General features: G+C 37.8%; 1 long non-coding RNA gene across 1 annotated transcript in view; it reads right to left on the reverse strand.

The window, feature by feature from the left end:
• The window catches only part of LOC147912026 (uncharacterized), a 98,642-nt gene that overhangs the window by 21,879 nt on the left and 52,458 nt on the right, over positions 1 to 24,305 (reverse strand). Inside the window, exon 3 of the long non-coding RNA XR_015550387.1 lies at positions 4,448 to 4,645. This is a non-coding gene — a long non-coding RNA (uncharacterized LOC147912026). The remainder of the gene's footprint in view (positions 1 to 4,447; positions 4,646 to 24,305) is intronic.

Here is a 24,305-nt window from a genome sequence, read left to right on the forward strand (position 1 = left end):
CCATTCCATGCTTTCCCTCTCCTACATGCTACTTTGCCATCTCAGCTTTATAAAAACAAGCTTCTCTTCCCACTTGCCTGTGGAGAGGGCTGTATCAGTCCCCTTCAAATGCTAAACACCTCATTACTCCTGTCACGTGTTTGGAACGCACTGAAACCTCAGCCTGGTCTTTCTGTGGGTCCCCACTTGTCAGCTATGGACTATTAACACATCACTCCAACAGTTACTTACAGGCCTCCAGCTTCCCTGGGTCAGACACCTCTGAGGTGCTCTGCCTAGCAGTGAAAGTTGTCAGAGAAAGACATAAGAAAGACTCATTTTATGCCTTTTCCAGTTACCATCCGGTCAGTTCTACCTTAAGCAAGTGAGTGGATTAACCCTTGCAATCCTCATATTTTAGGAAGATTTCGTAAATGCCTCTTTGTGGAATTATATGGTGAGTCTCAAAATTCTACTGAGGAAATCTTTATAATACATGGAAACTCCTCTGAGGGACCATCTTTAAAACAATTGATCTAAAAATAGTATGTCTTGCTTTTCTATTTCAGGACCTGACACAATTCCTGGTACCTGCTGTAATCAATATGTGCTCTCTCCACTGAAAGTTTTAATTAACAAAAGGAAGAAATAATGGATGGATGGATGGATGGATGGGTGGATGGATGGATGGATGGATCAACCAATGAAGACCTGGCTGACTGGTTCTGGCCAGGAAATTTCTTTTTTTATTTCATTTTCTTCATTTGTTGTTCGGACTTCACATGAAAAATTGAGATTCTGTATTTTATTTGCAAGTTACTTTTTAAACCCACTTAATTTTATTAAAAATATATTTTTTCAACAAAAAGTTGCCTAGCTTGAATTTAACTCTATCAGTGACATCATCAAAAATCGATTATCTCCAAGGCTAGTGGTCACCTCAACCTCCTATGGGAAACATGTTTTGAAATCTTAAGTGAACAAAAAAAGTTTTCTGAAGCAAATATGTATTGATAATAAACACACTCTAGACTCCAGGTTACAAGTCAATGATCCTTGGAACTACTGAAAAAAATTTGTAATGTTACAGAGAAGCTCTCTGTTCTTTTAGTCAGACTTGCAACTTTGTGATGATAAAATTCAGAATGAGCATAGATTTATCTTTAATTTTTAATAACACTAGTGTAACTATTTATTGATCTTCACCAGGTTGGTCTGACAAAACATAAGTTAGCATCTCAGAGCACGAGCGTACACATATTCCATTTTCTTTTCAGGGTTGTCTAATAACTGCGGCTTAAAGCCCATAGCTACTGCTTTGGTTACAAGTTTAAACCAAGGATGGATTTAAATTTGCTTTTAATTTTAAGATAAATTTTAAAAAATAAAAAAGAGAACAATGTGGGGCTTATAATGTTTTAAGATCACTCCTAACCCTAACAGTCACTAGTTCTGGCCAGTAAGTTTCTTTAAAGCAGGGCTCACGTGTGATTGAGTTTTGAATCTTCCACAGTGCCCAGCACTCTCCTATACATATAGTAGGAGCTCAAAAGTTCTTCATTAATTGGTACAGAAGTGAATCTTGTTCCTACCTCTGTTTTTACATAGGATCAAAAATAATTCATCCTGTGATCAGCTCCTGGATCAGCCCCACATTAACCTGCATTTGGCAAATACCACATACATACAGTATTCACAGCTCACAGTCTCTGACTTCATAGGTCTTTGAGATTAAATACAAGAGCATTCTTTAAAAAATGTATGACATAATAAAGGGGTAGATGATAAATACTAAGAAGCTACGCAGATTATGAGTGTTGTAGGACTAAAGAATTCAGAGCTAGGGGCATAGTGTCAGAAACAAAGGCTTGACTGGTAGTAGGACAAACCATCCCAAGGAGGGCGAAAATAGAGAGATAGGACACAACACAGTCTATTTCCACTTGTGGTGGAAGTGAGTAGCTAGGAAGCCGTGCAACATCAGGGATGTCAGCTGGTGGTCTAATTGATGACCAGCTTCGAGACGACAGGGCATGGCTTCATGACAGTGTGCAGCAGTTTTCCTTGTATAACTGGGTTTTTTATGGGGTCAGAGTTCAGGACTGGGATAAGGCAAGTCCTTACCCCCTCAGGAATGAAGATGCTACTAGGACAGAGACATGGACAAAAAGTGGTGACTTGGTGGCTGGTGGCAAGCACAGCCCAGTTCTGGATCAGAGGTGTGAACTCAAAGCAGATCTGGGTTCCATCCCCACTTTCTCACCACATCCCTGTTGACCTCTCCACCATCTCCTACTCTAACATACATGTATACTGAGTTAGCTGGAGAGCAGGCATTTTAGCCTAGACACTGTTACCTCACAGGGTAACCCTAGTAACTTGAGAGTCCCTTCCACCTATATGCTCACAAAACATAATGTAGGTTCTAAATAGTAACACAATCTCCTCTGCAAGCTCTTCCAATACTGCCCCCAACGCTCCAACGCTCTGTCCCTAGTGCCTTCTTAAATCTTCATTGGTAAGGCTTGGTGGTGTCACCCTGGCTCTATCAATGTGCTGAAGAATTGGAAGTCTGTATGTCCTGCTCAACTGTGTATTCAACTACCCACTAGATTTATCTAAGCTCTTGTCTTATGTATTCAACTACCCACCAGATTTTTCCAAAGAAATGTCCTGCCATGCCCCAAACTGAGGATATCCCTAAACTAAAATCATTAACTTGCCCGTGCAATATCCTTCTCCCCCTCTGTTCCTAGCGACTCAAATCAAAACCTTGGATATCTCTCTTCCCTTTCCTAAAACCTCACCTCCAACTGGTAAACAGGCCCATATACTTTCTTTAAAATGTGCCTTCATCATTCATCGGTTCCAATCCTACTGTTAAGTTAGCTCTGGTTTTCAAAATCTCCTTCCTGGATGGTGGCAGTAGAGTTCTAAACATCTTATCTCCCTCCTCTCACATGCTACATTTTTCCACACTGCCAATAGAGGGGTTTTCCAAGTCACAATGCTGACCGTGGAACTCCCCAACTTAAACTCTTTCATAGCTCCCCAGGGTCTACTTGATAGCATACGAAACATGGCCTTCAGAGCCCTCTACTGTCTGTCCCTACCAGTGTCCACAGCCTCCTTTCCTGCAATGGACCCTTACTCACTGATGCTGGTGACAAACTGATGACTTCCATTTGCCCAAAGTCACAATTGTGTCATGTATCCATGCCATTGTTCCTATTGCTATTTGTACCCAAACTACCTTTTTCCTTGCTACCTAGAATATCCTTACCTGCCTGACATGTCACCTGTTAAGACACAGTTCAAATATCTCTGCTGGGAAGCTTTTCCTAAGCATCTTCTCGGGCACCACGTAGAAGTGACCTCTCCATTCTTTGCAACCTCTGGAGGTCAGAGGCCACACCTAGCATGTGCAGTGTCAGGCCCTTAGCAGACACTCAAGAGATGTCTGAACACATAGTATAAATTTTGCATAATTGTGAGTTAAATGATAAGGTGTACATTTGCTCTGCCATAATCAAATCCTTCAGTGAGACCTAAGTGAATATGTTGCACTTTAAATATAAAGCCAATTGAACAGAACTACCAAAAATACATAAACAGGTGCTCCCAAGAAAGTTGCAATATTATCTGACACTTCATATACCAGATAGACCATTAACTACACATTGTTAATCCCGGGAGCTTCAGGTAAAGAAGAACTATTTCTAATTTTACTAAGAATAACTGTTCCACAGCCATGTGACATTTTTAAGTAAATATTTTAGTTATTGTAAACAAGAACAAGCTTTAAAAACCCAATTAAAAATTGTATTACCTTTCGATGACTTTATAGAAACCTTTTGAATTAAAGCTTCATTCTGTTCAGTTAAATTTAAAACCCTAGACATTTATACAAGAAAATGATCCTACATAGTATCTATTCAAATTCCCTCCTCCAGATTGTTTTTCCAAATATAAGAAAAGTGCATACCAAAGAAGTTAAGAGAATTTATGGTGGGCACAATTTCAAGAGAACTGGGATATAAATCTGTTTTGAAACCTAGTTTAATACTTCTTGTCTACTTGTCTATGTTACAAACAAAACCAAATGTTATTAAAACAACAACAAAAACACAATATTCCTTGCTTCCAAGCACAAACATGTATTCATTCAAAAAACAGTTACTAAGTGTGTCCCATATCATAGACAATATTCAGGGATGAAGGAGGTGAGATACAGAGAAAGTGCGTTGGAGTTGGTTTGGAGAATATGAGTTCTTGGACTCACACGACCACCTCCCAATTATTTCATTTAACTTGTCTGCACTATATTTCATCCATGTTCAAATTATAATCATAATGCGCTGTGTATGTTTGAAGAATCAAATGAGATGATGCAGCATATTAAATAAAATGTAAACTATACATACAAATGCAAGGTATTATATATGCATTAGGAAAAACTAAGAGTTACCTGGCATCTTGATCTTTCATAATCTATTACTGGAATCGTTTCAAACATCTTCAGATATGAGCCAGGACTCTCACCTGAGAGTTGTTGAGTTGCTCAAAAGTCAGATCCAACTGACAAATTATTTTATACTGATTTTTGTTTTAAATATCTGAAGGAAGGAATTCTAGACTTTACATCTTCAAGACCAATTCATGGCACCTGTTTACAGAAGAACAGGAGAAAAAATTGCTGAAGCTAATAGTTTAGGTAAGGATCTTTGCTGCCTGGGGATAAATTACAAATTATTAATTGGTGCACTGTGGGAAGCCAGAAAATAGGAAATTGCCATTCTGTAATGTTGTGCTATAGAAATCAGCCCAAACCCACAGATTTTGACAACTATACTAAGATCTCAATGTGGTTCTCTTTCTAATCAGCTTTTTATTTTTTCTTAAATTCAGGTGTCTATGTTTGTTTTAAAAAGTGCCTGCGTTCTTATAACTAGCAATGACCATATGAATATTTTGGACAACAATCCAGCCCACATGGTGGGTAAAACACTGCCCAAAGGCATACAATGTCTTCACAATTAAGTAGAAAACAATAAAGTGATAATGTGCTCTTAGAATAACAAAAGAAATCATAAAGTGCATTCACGGTAGGATAATACATCTCTACGCATAACGAACGCACTGATATGACTTGTAAAAGCAGTATGCGAGTATTCCACTAGGAGATTTTCTTTCTCTCCTAGTTTGGATGTAGCTATTCTTCTCTTCTGAGGACAGCTCTTCATATTTTATTATGTCCATGAAGTGGAGAATATGGAAAGCTGAAACATAACTTCTAGTTCTATTTTCTTTTTAAAGTGAAACAAAATAGTCCTATGATACATAATATTTATACATTCCAAAATAACTAAATAAAATAAATATAGCTTGTGTCAATACAACAGCTATTTCTACAACCTAAGTTGATAATAATTAGGCTCAGGACTCCATCTTAACGGTCAGTGACCCAAAATAACTTTTAGACACTACTGCACTTTCCCCAACTTGAACATGGGGGAAAATCGTGAATATCAGAGAAGAGAAAATAAACAATGAGATAGAGAAGGTTGAATTAAGTCTGGAACAATCTGAATCTTGAAAGCATCGTAAGTAATCAAGTAAGACAGTCAGTTTTGAAAGGTTTGGGGACCATAAAAAGAAGAATGAAATGTAAAATTATCTCAAGACAATACAATTTATATTAAAGAGGGTTTCTGAAACTTGAAACTATTAACATCTAGGATAATTTTTTGCTACGAGGAACTGTTTAGCAGCATCCTTGGCCTCGACTAGATGCCATCAGCACGCCCCCTTGGGGTAGGTTTAGGACCACTGACAAATATTCCAGTGGCAGTTAAACTATCTCTCAAGTCAAACAAAATATTAAGAAGTAAGTTTATCCATTAGAGTTTACTCTTATACACATGTGCATTTGTTTTCATTTTTTGTTGAGCAGTCACTGCAAAAGATAGTGATCAACAGCACTTTAATGAACAATAACTAAATCCACAGACCTCCCATAAGCCCTTTGGCCCTATATCTGCAGTGACATGTGGAGTGGAAAGGAAAGGATGATGTGAGGAGACTGAGAGGGATATGGTCCTGAGGGAATGAGTGGGGAGACAAAGAGGAAAGTTGAAACGAATCCTCTTAGGATTGCAGGAACACTCTGGGTACAAGGGAGAAGGAAGAAGAATGGGATCTGTGGTTGTCACATATCAACATTAATTTCCTAAGTTAGGAGAATGGCAGCCATCGCCAAGTTCATCGTTGAAGTAACAATGAACAGAACCCTAGGTCAGCCTGGGTAGGGTGAGTGTGCAATTGCAGAGAATGCTGGATTCCCCTTGGCAGTGACAGTCCTGTTGCTTGAGTGGTCTGAGGGCCAAAGGCCAGGAGAAATCAGAATATGGCAAAGTGAGAACTGGCACGTCTGTCTTGGGACTTTCCTGAGATGCTGAAGCTGTGGATCACAAAGTCATGAGACAGTTCTGAACATGGCACCAGATTGCTCCAGGAGAACCCAGTGGAGGGCGGATCATTTATTCACTCACATGAAAACAAAGACTGATGGAATTTGAAGAGATTCATTGCATTAACCTTGCGAGATAAAATGTAGAAAAGACAAGTACAGTCTAAAAAGAGAAAAAAATCTAAGAAAAGCACTGCCTAAAAAAGAATTAATGCATGAAAGAATGAATGAATACATTGTTAGATTCCATGGGAAATAAGCATCAAATAAATAATGACACAAATAGCTAATGATCTATTAAATAAAATAGGAATCTGAGTCCATGTTGAGATAAATAAATAAATAGGGAGAGGGGAAAGCTCTTCCTTACAGTGTAATGCCAACTGGGGAAATTAGAAGAAATGGTGGAATTAGGACATTACTATTTGGCAACCATCATGGTAATAATTGATTCATTCAAGAAATATCAATAGATAATAAAACTGGTGGGTGCAAATCTAATGAGGAACAGAATATTTACGTTATCTCAAAGTACCTCTGCACAAAATACTTACTGATTACAGTGGAAAAACCTGGAAGTCTCGTCCTTAATCACCAGATTAAAAATCCTAAGTCATGAGACAAATCTACCTCCAGAAGATACAAGGAGTAGAGCATCACATTGGTGATTTTCCCGCTAAAAATGCATAACCCAAATTTAATCATAAGGAAACACCAGACAAATTCCCATGGAGGCCTGGTAGACAAAATGACTGGCATGTAACCTTCAAAAATATCAAGGACACAAAAGTTAGAAATATTTTGCTAATGCACTGGTGAGAATACACATTCTCAGTCACTGGGAATAACTTGGGAAATAAGCAAGCCTTTACTTCTGCAGAATAAAAATACTTAGTATTCAAAGACACTGGATTTGTTAAGGAATATGAATGAAGAAATATTGCCTTGAAGGAAAAATACCCTTGATTTTCTTTTTACTTTAATTTTTTTAAAAAGCCAAGGATAGCTATATCGCAGATACCATTATCTTCTTTTTTTTTTTTTTAATTTTATTTATTTTTCCCCCCAAAGCCCCAGTAGATAGTTGTACGTCATAGCTGCACATCCTTCTAGTTGCTGTATGTGGGACGCGGCCTCAGCATGGCCGGAGAAGCGGTGCGTCGGTGCGCGCCCGGGATCCAAACCCGGGCCGCCAGTAGCGGAGCGCACGCACTTAACCGCTAAGCCATGGGGCCGGCCCCTGCGCACCACTTCTCCGGCCATGCTGAGGCCGCGTCCCACATACAGCAACTAGAAGGATGTGCAGCTATGACGTACAACTATCTACTGGGGCTTTGGGGAAAAAAAAGGACGAGGATTGGCAATAGATGTTAGCTCAGAGCCGGTCTTCCTCAGCAAAAAGAGGAGGGTTAGCATGGATGTTGTTAGCTCAGGGCTGATCTTCCTCACAAAAAAAAAAAAAAAAATTTTTCAGGGCTAGGCTGTTTTATTTGATTGAGCTGATTTTTCAAATTCATGTGTGTATGTATGGAACACGTATTATTCCAGTCCACATAGTTTTACATTAATGATTGTTGCACACTTTGGTTTGACCACAAAATCCTGAGGCACATTAATTTTGAGTGCCTAGTCAGGTAGAGTTCAAACAGTCCAGATAGCTATCTGTAGTAACACCTGGAGGGATTTTTAACTGAGCAGCAAAAGTTATGTTAGACTGATTGGTCTACCCATAGCTTCTATACATTGTTCTGATACAATCTGCCAAGTCTCCCACACTAAGCGGCTTAGTGACAAGCCTCAGTACAAGGAGGACATTAATCCAGCTCAGTGGTTCTCAACTGGAGGTGATTTTGTCCCCCAGGGGACATTAGGAAATATCTGGAAGCATTTTTGGTTCTCACACTGGGGAGTGAGTGCCACTGGCATCTTGCAGGTAGAGACCAGGGATGCTGCTAAACATCCTACAGTGCAGAGGACAGCCCCCATTACAGAGAATTATCCAGCTCTGAATGTCAATAGTGCAGAAGCTAAGAACCATTGACCCAGGTTCTCATGCAAACCCCTCCCTTTGAGAGAAGGGACTTAGTATGGTTTGGTCCCACTGGGATACTCACAAAGTGACCGGATCAATAGTAGATTCCAAGAGACTCAAAGGGGAATTGGGAATGATTTGAAGAAATCGGAATACTGCCGACATATTCTAAAAGGATATTATTTTTTACAATACTTTCAAAAATCATGTTTTAATAATTAATGGAAATTAATTTTCTAGAGTGCACACAGTAATTGACAACATGATCTATTGGACACTGAGTGCAAATGATGCCGCAGCCTCACAATCTTCAATCTACAGGGTGATGCAGATCTCAAGGGAAGTTAACAAAAAGTTTCTCAAGTTGTGAAAATATCACACATTTCATGAACCAGAGGTCATGTGCTACTGAGCAAAAGTTACTGTGATGTAGAAGAAGAGGGAGAAATTTGAAAAGAAGACAGTGCAATTAGGCAGAAGATACCGATGGGCATTTTGCAAAGGGCTATGGAGGTGTAAGCTGTGACAACAAATCCTGAGGACAGGAGACATGGCTTCATTCCTGTCTACACATCAGCTAAGATTTACGCGTAAATAATTTCTTGGATGTTGTTATTATTGTAAGGTGGTTCCCTTTTGACAGTTTTTAAGAAGAGCGTACGTGCTGCAAATTCTGATTTAGGGGGGAGGATAATCAGTAAAATGAATTCATTATTTATTTGTCAATAAATCAGATTTTATGGTAATGTATTAATTTTCCCATTTTTAGGCAACCCCAGCTCTGTTCACTTTATCCAAAATAATGAATTATGCTGCCTTTGATTTCTATCTTAAATTTGTATGAAATAAGTTTTTAATGCATAGCTACTTTAAAATTTCATTTATTTCTTATAATACTATCATTCCTGCATTAAATATCATAACCTATATATCAATATTCAAGGTCTCTAACTTGGAAATATTGTTCCCCTGAAGCAAATTTGATCTCAGATGTTTCAGTTGAATGATTTATTGTATTTCAGATCATGGAGAACCACAGGGGTTACACCCAGTGGAGGACCTTAGGGGAAAATCAAGATTGGGATATAGACACCAGCATGTAAAAACTCCAAACTCAAAGACCCAACGCAGGTTCGAGGAGATTTGGGACCAGAGATTCAAGACCTGGTTGATAAGGGGTTAAAGGAAAAGAAGTGGTAGGGAGGAAGAATCACCCAGGAAAACTGACTTTAAGAAGACTGCACATTTGAAATTCACCTTATGGGTAAGTTGCAAGACACTTAGAAAAGTCAGATGGCCCAGGGAAAGTGGGCAGTTCTAGTCTAACCAGGACAATGCCTCGCCATGTGGTACCTGTGTTTGTTTATTAGGGTGCCCACTCATTCGTCCATTTATCATTCATTTAATAGTTATTTATTGAAGCCCCTGTGGGAGAGTTCTTGTAGAAAAGAACAGCTGGCTCTTAGTCTCTGATGCACTTTTTTCCTACTTTGCAAATACTAATAGCAGCTACAAGTCACTGAATGCTTACAAGTGCTAGAGAGTGTGGTAACAACCACAGGATGCAGATATTACTACTTCCTATTAACATACATGGAAATAAGGTTGAGAAAGTAACATACCCAATGTCACAGAGAATGTAGCCAGGCTTGCAAATGTGATACCTATGATTTCTAACTTCCCACTGAAATACTTTTTTTTTTTTTTTTTTTGCTGAGCAAGATTAGCCCTGAGCTAACATCTGTGCCAATCTTCCTCTACTTTATATGTGCGTCACTACCACAGCATGGCTGACAAGTGGTGTAGGTCGTGCACCTGGGATCTGAGCCAGTGAATCCTGGCCACCAAAGCAGAATGCGCTGAACTTAACCACTATGTCACACGGCTGGCCCCTGAAACACTTTTGAGAAAAAGAAGGACAAAATCTGTCTCACTACCTGACCACCCCGGTTCTCAGAATAGGCAAGAAGGATCTCCACTCACAATAAGGATGATGGAGGTAAGTAAGAAAAAATAGTAAGGAGTTACCTAAAGCCAAATCAAAGTAGGTGGCTACCACGTGTAATCTAATAATTTGTTATATTTATCAAATACATTCTCTAAATATCCATATCTGTGCCCTATTTATTAAATGGAGGAGGAGGATAAATATTTTTAATACAAATAACCGTATGTGTATTATTCTGTGTTTGATGTAGGAAATGTATTTTGGGCATGCAACATAACATCCTAACTCACTTGGTAGAGTCATATTAGGTGAAGTCAACCACTCATCCTCATTAAGGATAGAGTTTAGCCTCTGTGGATAGAATTACAAAGTCCGTTTCTAGTTTATTGCACTGTCCCATGCATTATTAATTTGCAGAATTTCAGATGATTGAAACAGAATATTTCAGTTGACTGTCAACTGCCTCAGAGTTTGAGGGTCAGCCAGAAGTCTCTGTTTAATGGAAGGAGTCTTTTTTTAATAGAAGGAGTGTTTCTGTTTTTTGTGTTTCCACTTGAAGACACTGTATCTACTTGATAGAAGTAACCAACTACATTTCTCCAGTCACTTGAGAGGTTATGTGTAAAAACAGGAATTAACTAATTTAATCCATTGGTGTTTTTTTGCTTCGTGGCTGGTATTCTGGAGAGTTAGCTGGTTGGTCTTCAGCTTAATTCAATTCTGGGAATTCTTGTACATGAGCCATAAACAAAGGACCTTGCTGACCCCCTGCATTATCTGTAGTTCCTGGAGTCAACTCCAATTATTGAGCCAGGTAGAAGTACCGGGAGGAAGCAGGCTGTGAAGTGCCCTGTGCTGATCCAATCCCTCCCCCTCCCCCAGTCCTTCTACATCCATGGGGCTTGTGACACCCGAATACAAAGTAGAACTCACAGTGCAAAGAAGTGAATGATTGAGGGAGAGGACAAACTTTAGACACCCTCTCAGAATAGTGGGGATATGACAAGTATATAAAACCTCTCCAAAAAGAAGGAAGGGGCAGAGAAGACAGGGCTGAGGTGGGAATGGTGGATTTTCCTGAGTTGGAATTCAGAATGGTACGGAGATTGTAAGGCTCACTTCATGCAGAACAAAACGATCATGAGACCCACACCTCCACCTATCCTGAAAAAACGTGTGTGTTCTAAAGACGACAGACCTCAATTCCATTAAAAATAGAAAAAACCTCCAGTCAGAACTAGTCAACAAAATTAAGTGCATTGAAAGAACAAAGTCAGACTGGTTCAAAACTCCCCCACTATGTTAAGTACCAGAGACACTGGAGCCAAGTTAATAAGTTCTGAGGAAAAAAGCTCATGATCCAAGAATTTTCCGCCTATCTAACTTGTCATAGAGGGAATGGGAACAATTGAAAGACGATTTGAGGACACGCAAGGGATCAGGGAGTATATCATCCGTGAAAACATTACACTAACCACCCTAGTAGTAAAAAACCTGAAGTCAAGAACATAAAAGTTGAAGATGAAAAGAGTTGTGGCAAGTAGAAAAATCTGTAACAGAAAAAACTCATACGTGGTTATAAAACAATAAAAATGTACAAATAACTCTTGAAAATCAATGTAAAATATAATTTAATAAGAATTCAGATGCAATATTCTACAGAATGCAAATGATAACTAAGAATTGGGAAGAATGAGAAAATATAAGGATGCTGAAAAAATAAAATTTTTTAATTATGATGATGATCGAAGACAAGTGGATTAAAGTGTATTCTTTAAAATACAAAGATAACCTTCAGTAGAAAGACCACAAGAATCACACTTCTAGAATTCTATGAAACATAGAAAATGTTTCATAGAATGTTTCATAGAAATTCATAGAATTTCTGTTTTCTATGAAAAACAGAAAATACAGCACATGTTGGGGAACGGGGACATAAAGACACACATACACAACAAAGAACTATAATAATCAAAACGGTATATGCAAAAAAGACAATAGAATTAAGATTGCACATGTAGGCTATCAGATTAGGCTTAAAAGCTCCTAATCCATACTATTTAGGAGTCACAAATAAAAAAGGTGACTCTAAAATAAATATATAGATATTGAGAATTTCCTATCTTACCTAACAGGCAAATCAAGGTAAAACTAATAATAATAATAGAATAAATAAGTTACAATGAATAAAGTCTCAGGAATGTGATGAACACAAAAAAAGAACTGTAAATTGTAACAAAAAAATTGGAAAAAATAAATATTTGAAAATACATTTGAAATTTTTCACAGAAAGGTAACATATGTACCATCATATATTAAGGATACTATAAAGATGCAATAATTATAACAACGTATTTATTTACGCCAATTCATATGAATAGTTTCAATGTTATCAATAGTATCAATAGATAAATAATCTTGTTGTGGAGGATCCAAATTTAAACATTCCATTCAAGATAATGAGCTAAGGAAGACTAGATTATTCATTGATATTTCTTGAAAAATAAAATTTTTAGCTCATAGATACAACAAATTCCTTTTGAGATGGTTGAGAAATTAAATATAAAAGATTTTGGAGAACTAGATGAAAATATGAGCGAATATTTATCTGATATTGCAATACACAATGATCTTTACAGAAAAGAAACAAAATAATTTAAAATTTTGACCATATATAAATTTAATTGTTTTGCATTTTAACAAAAACATGGAAAAAGGAGAATTACTCATTAAATGTTTGGGAGAATAATTGCAATCTATGGAGTGGAAAGGATGTTGTTATGGACTGAATGTTTGTGTCCCCCCACATCCATAGGTTGAAGTCCTAACATCCAATGTGATGATGCTGGGAGGTGGGGCCTTTGGGGTAATTAGGTTTATTTATTTATTTTTTTAAAGATTTTATTTATTTATTTATTTCCCCCCCAAAGCCCCAGTAGATAGTTGTACGTCATAGCTGCACATCCTTCTAGTTGCTGTATGTGGGATGCGGCCTCAGCATGGCCAGAGAAGTGGTGCATTGGCGCGTGCCCAGGATCCGAACCCGGGCCACCAGCAGCAGAGCGTGCTCACTTAACCGTCAAGCCACGGGGCCAGCCCTTTATGAAATGTTGACCCTTTTTTTTTTTTTTTTATGAGGAAGATTGGCCCTGGGCTAACATCCATGCCCATCTTCCTCTACTTTATATGGGACGCCGCCACAGCATGGCTTGCCAAGCGGTGCGTCGGTGTGCGCCCGGAATCCGAACCGGCGAACCCCGGGCCTCTGAAGCAGAGCACGCGCACTTAACCGCTTGCGCCACCGGGACAGCCCCTGGGGTAATTAGGTTTAGATAAGGTCATGAGAGTAGAGCCCTGATGAGGGGATTAGTCTCCTTTCAAGACGAGACACCAGTGCTCTCTCTCTCTCCACCGTGTGATGACACAGCGAGAAGGTGGCCATCTGAAAGCCAGGAAGAGCCCTCACTAAGAACTCACCACGCTGGCACCTTGATCCAGGACTTCCAGCCTCCAGAACTGCGAGAAATAAATTTCTGTTGTTGAAACCACCCAGTCTGTGGAGTTTTGTTATGGCAGCCAAGCTGACTAAGACAGATGTTAAAATATCTTTAGAGAAGTAAAGAATATTCAAAAATCACTAGGAAAACATGATTTCCCACGTTTTGTACTCCAAAAAAGGTACTGATATATATTTAAAATAATTTACTATCAATATTATTAAAATAATGAGATATTTCTCATCTATCAAATTCAGTAAGCGTTAATAAAATAGGAAATAACCAGTGTGTGTGAGGGATCATGGAAATAAAGCCATGCATGTTCTATTGTTAGGACTTTAGTTAGGCTTTTGTTAGTATAACGTTCCTGAGTTGAAACCAGCAGTAGAGATTAAACATAACTCCATGGGAGGAGGCTGAGGAGGGGGATTAATAACCCAGAACTACCCTACTCAAGAGAGAAAGAAAGAATTGTGCAAGAAATGGTACCAGGACTATTGGTAAGCAATTTGGGTAAAATAAAAAGATCTAGAGTTCTACATCATATCAAATACTAATTTTAATCCTGAAAGATTTAGAGAATTTAATTAAAACTATGAAACTGCAAGAAGAAAACATAGATGAGTGTCTGATCTTCTCAAGGTGAATAATTTTTAAACTTTTAAGTAGTGGAGGAAAAGACTCATTTCCTATTATTAATGATATATATAATAATTCTGAATATATATAGTTATGTATTATATAAATGTAATTATAAGTCTTTTAGAACCTTACAAAGGTTATCTTAATCCTTCAAGAATTAGCACCTTTAGCAACATTACTAGTCATGTTTCTTACAAACTTGAATTCCATTCTTAAACTTTTGAACCAATTGTCTTTTCCTATGTCAATGTTTATGTATTTTCATTCAAACTAGGATGTAAACTCCTCCTATGTGGGAACTGTTATACTCACCTTTGTCTACTCCACAGGACACAGCTTTGTAACGAACAGGCAATTTTTATTCAGGTTTAGAAAAATCCGTACATATTTATTTTTAATTTATGTTCAACATCTTGCTAACAGTCCATCTCAGAGTGACTCCATTCCTATGCTTTCTTGGAATCTGCTTGGCCTTAATAAGTAGAACCTCCTTTCCACACTTATTTATGGATTTTTTTTTTTTTTAAAGCCTAAACTGCACTGCTTTTTCTAAAGCTTCACTAAAAATCTTTCACTTTCCCCCTCCTACACTTCCTCCCAAGTCCTGCATGCTTTCCCATCAGTGATTCTTTTCTCTTTACCAGGCCCCCTCTTTCCCAGAAATAGTTCATCATTGTACTTTTTTAAATCTCCTGAAATCAATTTCATAGGTACCATGGTCTACCCACCTATATTATTATAAACATTATAGGAAACAATGCCTATTGCAACATAAAGCAGAAATAAAGACAATCTAATTTATAATAAATTATCTCTTTAAATATGGAAATGCTTGGACACAGTGACAACAGAATGCAGAATGAGGCTGTTATATGCTTGCTCCTATTTATAAACAACAACCTTAGATACAAGAGAAGACATTGATCAACTAAATAGTAATACTTTTTTTAAAAAAACTGATATTTTGAAAACAGATAAGTACATCTGTGCATAGTTTTAAATCTATCATAAATACAGAAACGTCACATACAGCCCAATCCATGAGTATCTACCATCAACTTAGCAAGGGACATTGTCAAAAGTGATGTGGTTTCTTTTTAAGCTGTGAACAATTCTTAGTGATACTCTGAACAAAACAAAGTAAAATTATTTCTTCAAGCTATCTGCTGGTTGCATCCCTAAAATACTCAGTATATATCAAAACCGTAAAGAGAATGCCTTGGATTGCTATGTGTAATGAAGTTAGTTTTTAACTTTGGAGAATAATATATAAATTTCTTCTGTGGGTCATTCCAAAGATGCATATGACATGCAGTGCTTTTCTATTGAGCAGAACCCTCCCATGCAGTACAGTGCCTGTGGAATGCCCCCTATAATTGTGACAACTAAAAATTGCCCCCTCCAAATTTCAAAAATACCCCATAGGAAGGAGGGACACCCTATTTGAAAATCAGTGATTCTCCTTCCACCCTTTTCCAGGTCTCTCTCTTAGCATCAGGTTTGAACACTATTTCAGAATTTTGCTATTTGCTCTTATCTTTCTTTCTCATTTTGAAACACAATTTGTTCACATTCTCAGCCTCCCCCCCACATAAGTCCTTCATCAGCACCTGTGTTTACCTTTGTATGGAGTAGTATTTGCAAATGAACTCCATTTTTTGTAACACACGTAGCTACATTTCTTAAGCAAGAAACACAGGTGATATTTTTATTAGCCAAGTTAATATGAATTTAGTTTGAAGGATTATTTTGGTGGAAAGACTTAAAGGAAATTCAACCGCTGAAAACTTAAGAAATGCAAAATGTTAACGTCACATATTTTATTTATTTATTTAATATGAAATGACAGCAATAAAGATATTTTAAAAAAAACCTTAAGTGCCATAATATATTATTTAATCCTTTTAGATATTAGAATTGCCAGAATATTCAATCATCAAGTTAGAAATATTAAACTTAAAGCATTAGCTATTTGTGTTCTACTCGCATAAAGCATTTAGCTATTCCTATGAATGAACTTGTTCTTATTCATCCAAGAAATAGGCTGCTGTTGCAGTATTTGCTTGGGGTGATAGAATTGCCAGGATGGAAACTCTGTAATAAAATTCTGATGGTATCAGTGCTGTATTGGATAGCTCTAACCGTGGGGTTCAAATGCTCCTAGAGAGCTCTAGCCATGTATTACTGCTGTGGCCATGTATAACATTTCAGGGTAGAAAGAATTCATCTAGGTTCCACTGATGCAGTGTTGACAAGACTTCTCAACTTTTCCCCACCTATGAATGAGTCTAATAGGAGGCTCGGAATGGAGATAAATTCCTCAAGAGTTTAAACTTTATTAGAAATACTTATCTATATGATGACAGATGCTGCCCATTCTCTCATACTCCGAATTTTGGCTATACCATGAGCTTCGTGGAGAACAATCTGATCTTAGTTTAACTTGTTTCAGTAAATATTTATTGAGCACAATGTATGTGCAAGGCATTGCACAAAGGCTCTGGAAATATAAAAATGGACATAAAATGATCATGCACATTGCTATGCATGAGAAGCCACTCTGGTTATTACTCATCGAAGTATTTCCACTCCTCTGGCAGAAAGAAATGAGAGCATCTTCAAATGGAAGCTGGTAGTACCTCTGCTGAGTTGCATTAAGAAAGAACAGAAGGAATGACTTCTCTCTACTTATGGTCAAGCCACCTTTGACTGGCACCTCTCCCTAGGCATATAATGAAACATCTGGAAAAAAAAAAGGCATTGACAATGACTGTAAAATAAAAGTTCTTCTGGTGCCACAAAGGAGGCAGCTTGATTAAGAGATTAAAGGAAGAAAAGGAGGAAAGAAGAGCCTTCTCTCTGTATTTCCAGAGTACATGTTTTATCAGCCAGTGAAAAGCAAGTTAATTACTTCAGCTGAGGTTCAAGCATGTGGCTGTTCAAACACCTTCTGTAGCCTAGCAACACTGCCTTTAGCTAAACCAAGGAGCAGTGGTTATGGGATTGGAAACAAGAATGAGCTTGAACCAACGTCAACGATCCAATTTGTGCCAATGTGGAGCATTAGGGTCTCAAATATCACCCGATCTAACCTTCCCGTCAACATTACTTTTCCCACAATGAATGGAACATGATAGGTTCACCTCTTCTCTCTCGAGCAGCTCCTCTTGTACGCAGCCATGCATCTGAGGTGGCCAAAGAGAAAAAGGTTGAGGAAATGGTAACTGACCAGGAAAAGAGTGTGTGTGTGTGTGTGTGTGTGTGTATATATATATCCTGAGCACAGGCAGGGAGGGCCACCTGCAGTTAGTTGAGGGCTATAAACAAAGTCAGAACCATAAGGAGGCCATGAAGCAGAGACCTGAAATGGCGCATCCAGCCCAATCAGAAGAGAAGAAGGATGAGCTCGGGGTCAGAGACATCCAGAGAAGAAGAGGCAAGTTGAAAGTGGCACAGAGGAGAGGAGAGTGGGGGTAAGCAGATGGCCCTTGTAGAAGGGGTAAAAGCAGTACATCCAACTTTGCTTTGGAAACAAAAATGACTGATTATATTTATGTCTCTCCGGCTCATAGGAGGGAAGCTTCTAGAAGTGGAAGCGTTATTTGTTAGCTTTCTGAATCAAGCTAATAAAATATATGAGTATCAGACTCCCAACTTGGATAAAACAGGGGTATCTTTCTCACGCTCAAAAACTCATCATCAAAAACTGATGCTGAGATACTGTGGGTAGGAGGTGATCTGGCAACTTTTGTGAGGCAATTGTATTAGAAATGTAAACTATTAATAAAAGTATTTTTATTTTTCTTCACGTCTCTGCAATCTATCTCCAGATGAAATATTTCTCTCACGGTCTTTGTTGTACTGAGTTCTGTCACTCCATATGCCTTATATAGCAGCGGAAATAAAAATGCAACTACAACTGGCAAACTCTCCCAGTCTTTGTCACTCAGAATTCATCACTCCACCCTGCATGTCCATTGGGGACTGCCAACACCTTTATCTCACAGATGGGTGTCAGGCCGCTGCTCCTGACCTCAGCTCCCCACGTCTCGACTGATATCAATTGCTGAGTCATCTTTTCTTTTTCCTTACCCAAGGCATCCTAAGGAATCTCATTATTAAATTATTGTGTTCTTGGCTTTAGGACACAGTCTCCTTTGTTCATAATCTAGTTTAGCAGAAACTTATATGCATGCCCAACTAAAGCCTGCATCATACTCTTACTTAGTAACTTCCCGTGACAGCTTCTGATAGCAAGATGGGGAATGTGGAAAAAAGAAACTCAGAACAAAGTGAAATTTCTTGTTCTCTGGAAGCTCCTTCTGTTGCTAATTTCTATTGGTCTCATATCTGCCTGTGGTGTTTCTCCAGTTTTTATCTTCAGGTTTCTTATGTTTTCTTTTTTAAAATGCTTAACCCTCTGCCAAGGGTTGTCATCTTTGTGTAACAATCAGATTGGCTTATTCTGACTTCCTCGGGTATTTCTTTGATTCCTGGACCATTTTAACACTCACATAACCCCAAAGATTTCTTCCTGAAGGGAATAAAAGAGCCATTAGGTGACAACTAACTTGAAAAGCATTTCCCAAACTTTTTTCCCTGTATTGAGCAAATAATTGAATAATAGCGACTTTAAAAGCCAAGTAAATGTTTCCAAAATAAATGCTTGCTTTGCCAGAAAATATTTGTAAAGGTATTTCAAAGCTGCAATAAAACAAATACTTGCATTCTGGGCAAACAGCACATCAGAAAAATTTTTGCATTCCTTTCTGAGCACCTGTGGTTGCTCACGCTTCATTTCTGACCTATCCAAGAACTCAGTAGATATCGAGTGAAATTATTTGTTCCCCAGCTCCTCCCTACCACACACAGTAAATTTAGTAAAAGTATTTCCTTTGAGAAAAAGAGATGTAGTTAATACACACCCATTTCAAATTGTTTGCAGTTCCTTCCAACTCAATACTCACAGTGATAATCTGATAGAAAAGGATTGAAAAAAGTAGAAAGTTGGCACTACTGAAAAGCATTAGAGCAGGTCTTGATTTGACTGTAAACTGCCTCGGGAAAAATATTCCCACCTAAATTCTTATCAGAATGGGTGCTCTGTTCACCAGTTAGAACCACCACAGCATCATTTTGACGACTGCAGTTCCCTAGAATTCATCCTTGTACTTGACAAGAAATTCCATAAATGTGTATTCACAAATAAGCCAACTTGCTTAACTGACATGAAAAAGGGTGCTTCTTTGTCCAACTTCTGATGAAATTTAACAAAAAATAAGTGTCTTTCCTATAGCATCTCTTTTAACATGTATTGCACTGCAAACAATTATCTCCAGAAATACTTAAATTTTAATCCTATCTGGTCTTCTTTTCTCTTGAAATTTATACTGAAAATCCAATACATTTAATAATGTAAATGTTGAAAATTCTACTCAAATAGAAATCCCAATTATAATCTATAATTACTCCCATAGTCTCTCAAGGGAAAGTTTTTAAAATTAAATAAAAATTCTATAATTTGCTTCAGTAGTTCTCAACCAGGGGCAGCTTTGTTTCTCTACCCTTTGGTTCCCCAGAAAGGGACATTTATAACGTTTGGAAACATTTTTGGTTGTCAGGACTGGGAGATGCCACTGGCATCTAGTGGGTGGACGACTAAATGTCCTACAATGCACGGGACAGTCCCCACAATGAACAGCTATCCAGCCCAAATGATAATAGCGAGAAATCATGGTTTACTCTGAGCATGTATCTTCTCTTGATAAAACAAGTTTGAAACACAAGAAAATACCTTACAGAATATATTTTTTAATTAAATATTACTTATTCTGAGATTTTTTTACATAAATATGAATAAACTAGATATAGAATGGGAAATAGTCTTCTGGAAAGTAAAATTCTTTGTATCTTTTTACAAAATGTGGCTTGTTGTTTTCCCAAAGAAACACTTAAGGAAGTTCTTATTCCAAAGGCATCTCAGTTTGATGGGTTTTCCAGAAAAAAGATTGAAGATTTAAGTGAAATTTAATCAGAAACATTCAACTTTTGCTCAACTTCTAAATGCCACATGGATTTCAAAATTAAAGGAGAAATCTACATGACATATAAGTAGTCATTCTACATTCTTGATATTAGGGGTATTTATCAAATATTAAAAGAGGAATTGATGTTTCTCAACTCTAAAATTTTGACAGAATCATTTTTTATAGACACTAATCTTGGTTGCTTATTGAGCTAGCATCAAGTAAAGATATCACCTTATTTAAAATAAGAGAGTTAAAATTGGGGACCACCTTAATCAAATCATCATCAGTAATGAGACTAATCAAAGTACTGTGCCCTCTGATAGAATGCGATGAAAAGAACAGAACATCTCTTCTGTGCTACTCCTGGCAAAGATGTGCTGTCCAAATATAACCATGAGGAAATATCAGATACCCCAAATTGAGGGGAATTCTATGAAATAACTGGCCTGTAAATTTCCATTGTGCCAAGATCAGGAAAGTCAAAGAAAGATGAGGAACCAGACTTGAGGAGACTACAGAGACATGACTACCCACGGCAGTGCATAATAACTGCCTCCTTTGTCTAGAAAGAACATCATAGGACAACTGGTGAAACTTCAGTGGGGTCTGATCATTAGAAGGTAGTTATATATCACTGGTAACTTCCTCATTTTGATGTTTGTGTACTGTGTCTACATACAGACATGCACACTAAACTAGTCGGGGTTGAGTCTGAGGCATCAGATTGGTAACGTACCTTCAAACGTTTTGGGGAAAAAAGAAAGGTCTTTGTACTCTACCTGCAACTTTTCTATAACTTGGTGATTGTTTCAAAACAATATATATGTAATATTTCATCTCAAAATTATATAAATTTACAAATCATTGTTTTGAAATTTTGTATATATATTTTTAAGTTGGTACCAACTCAACACCAGTGAAACCACAGTACTCAAGAAAACAATGTTTAAATTATCCACACCATAAAGTTTAGAACTGGTATGAACTGTGTTCATTTGAAATTACTCTCATAAGAATATCTTCCTTATCATTGAATGAGGCAGATACTTCATAACAGCCAGAAGGTAAAAACAACCCAACTGCCCATCAACTGATGCATGGAATAATAAAATGGGATATATCCATACAATCAGTATTTTTCAGCCATAAAAAGGAATGGACTTCTGATACATGCTATAACATGGATGAAGCTTCAAAACATTATGCTAAGTGAAAGAAACAAAAAGGCCACATATATGATTCCATTCATATGAAATGTTGAGAATAGGAAAATCAATAGAAACAGAAAGTACATTAGTGGTTGCCTAAGGCTGGGAGGGAGCTGGGGGTTCTGCGGGTGATAGGTAAAGCATACAAGATTTTTTTTTGAGGTGATGAAAATATTCTAAGATTGACTGTGGTGATGGTTGCACACACCTGTGAATATATCAGAAACCACTGAATTGTATGCTTTAAGTGGGTGAGTTTTATGGTATGTGAAATATCTCAGTCAAGTTATTTTTAAAAAGAGTCAGGTACTATTTTTCTTCCCTCTTATTCCTAAAAATTTTGTAAAGTACATAATGTACTCTATTTACTCATTTCTTCATTTATTCAGCAAATATCTTGCCACTGAATGTTGATGAACTCAAACGTAAGAACAGACATGGCAAATTGGCTACCGAATATTCCTTCCTATGTCATTACTGATATGTTTAAAAGTTATGCACACCACAGTTCATTAATGTGACTGAGCAAATGAAAGGGGAATTACATATATGGATCATGCTCACAATCTCTGAATTCACATTCACATTTAGATCTTTATTTATTGAAGAGGGACAGCTTAGTGTGTTCAGTTAAACAACATGTGCCTTTAAATTGTGGTTTTACAATATTTACACATTTCTGGGGTGTGAAAATCTGGAAATCTACTAAATATCACTTTGCTCTTGTTTTATGCTACATGTAGACAAAAATATTCAATTGTAGTGATTATGGTATCAAAGTGTCACATTCTCCCAAAAAGTGTTGTCTATGTCATTCTTTCTCTCACTCTCTCCTTCTTTGTCTATTTTCCCTCATTTTTTTCAGATACACTAATGAGGATACCAGAAGTACGTTTCTTTGGAATTTGTTTTTTCTTTTTTTTTCTTCTCTTATTTTAGGAATGTAGCCTCCAGAGAAATTTGTTTTAGCTTCCTCAAAGGCTCCTATGACCAAGTTATTGTCATTTTTCTCTTAAAGTCTAAGATTTAAACTAGCGGTTCTCTAAATCTAGTGTTCAGATCAGCATCGACAGCCTCACCCTGAAGCTCGATAGAAATGCAAATCATTGAGCTCCACCCCAGATCAACTGAATCAAAAACTCTTGGCACGTGGGGCTGAGCAATCTGTTTTCATAAGCCCTCCAGGTCATCTGATGAACTCTAAGGTTTGAGAAACAATGTCTCAGATCATTAGTTCTCAAAGTCAAGTGTGTGTAGAAATCACCTGGGAACTAGTTTAAAATGCAGGCTCTATCCTGATTCAATGGGTTGTGTCTGGGCTCCAGAAATCTTAAGTTTTTAGAAGAGCTCCAGGTGCTTCTAACTTAGGTCACTGGGGGCACTGTGAGCAACTTTATGGTCACTCTCTCTGATGTATCAGAATTTATGGGAAATCCTACAATATCACAGCGTGGGTTAGGAAACAGGATTCACTGGAGAATGAGGAAAATTCCAAAGCCAAGGACAGTGAGAGAAGAGAAGCCATTGATTCCATCCACTCATCCTCCTACAGAGAGGTACGCAAGGGTCAGCATGGCTGGACACAGCGTGGGTCAAGACTACACATGCTGTCACCTGATTGCTCTCCTCTGTTTGCAGGACAAATGCAAGAACAACCTTACCCATGAAGTGACACACAGACTTCTTGGCTGCTCGGTAGTCGGAACTGGGCACCAGCCAATTATAGCTGCTGGGAGCCTGGGCGCTTTGGAACCCATTGCGTACTTACAGCCCCTCCTATCGTGAGGAGCTGAGATTGCATGCAACACAGAGAAGAAGCCCCTTGATCCCAAAATGCCCACTGTCCGTGCAACCCAGAGAGCAGTTACGGCCATGTTGAAAGTTCAGCTCATTGTACCTCAAGTGTCTACATACCACACTTGAAGAAGTGTCTTCCCAGACTATTATACAATTTCTGACCTTTTGCATTCCCTAACAGTGTGACTTTTTCCATCTCCTATCATGGAGGAAAATAATTATGTAAGTGTCTTATTTGTGAGATTCCATTTCCTTTCTAACCCTGAACATAGGCTCCCTCCCACCACATGCTATACATGGTTCTATAAGAGTCTGGATTGAGGCACCCCATATATGGCTATTATTTTGAACTTTTTCATTTTTGGGTGAATGAAAGCCACTTTGTAGTTCCATCAGGAAGTGGTCGAGAAGGCAGACGAGGTACATTTCCCTCTTGTATGTTACAAATGAGGGTGAGTGGGTCCTATCCAAAGTCTCTGCATGGAAATTGTCTAGAATGTGATAGGTATGGATATTGAGTGTTTACCTCTATAACCTAGAGGATAATGAGCAAAATGAAAAAGCAAAAATTAATAAAAATAGAGCTACTATTGCTAGAGGAATTTTTTTTGTGTGTGTGTATGTGAGGAAGATCAGCCCTGAGCTAACATCCGTGCTAATCCTCCTCTTTTTGCTGAGGAAGACCGGCTCTGAGCTAACATCTA

The sequence above is a fragment of the Ceratotherium simum genome, chromosome X (assembly GCF_057802395.1).
Source record: "Ceratotherium simum simum isolate JZ-2026a chromosome X, ASM5780239v1, whole genome shotgun sequence".
Taxonomy (NCBI): domain Eukaryota; kingdom Metazoa; phylum Chordata; class Mammalia; order Perissodactyla; family Rhinocerotidae; genus Ceratotherium; species Ceratotherium simum.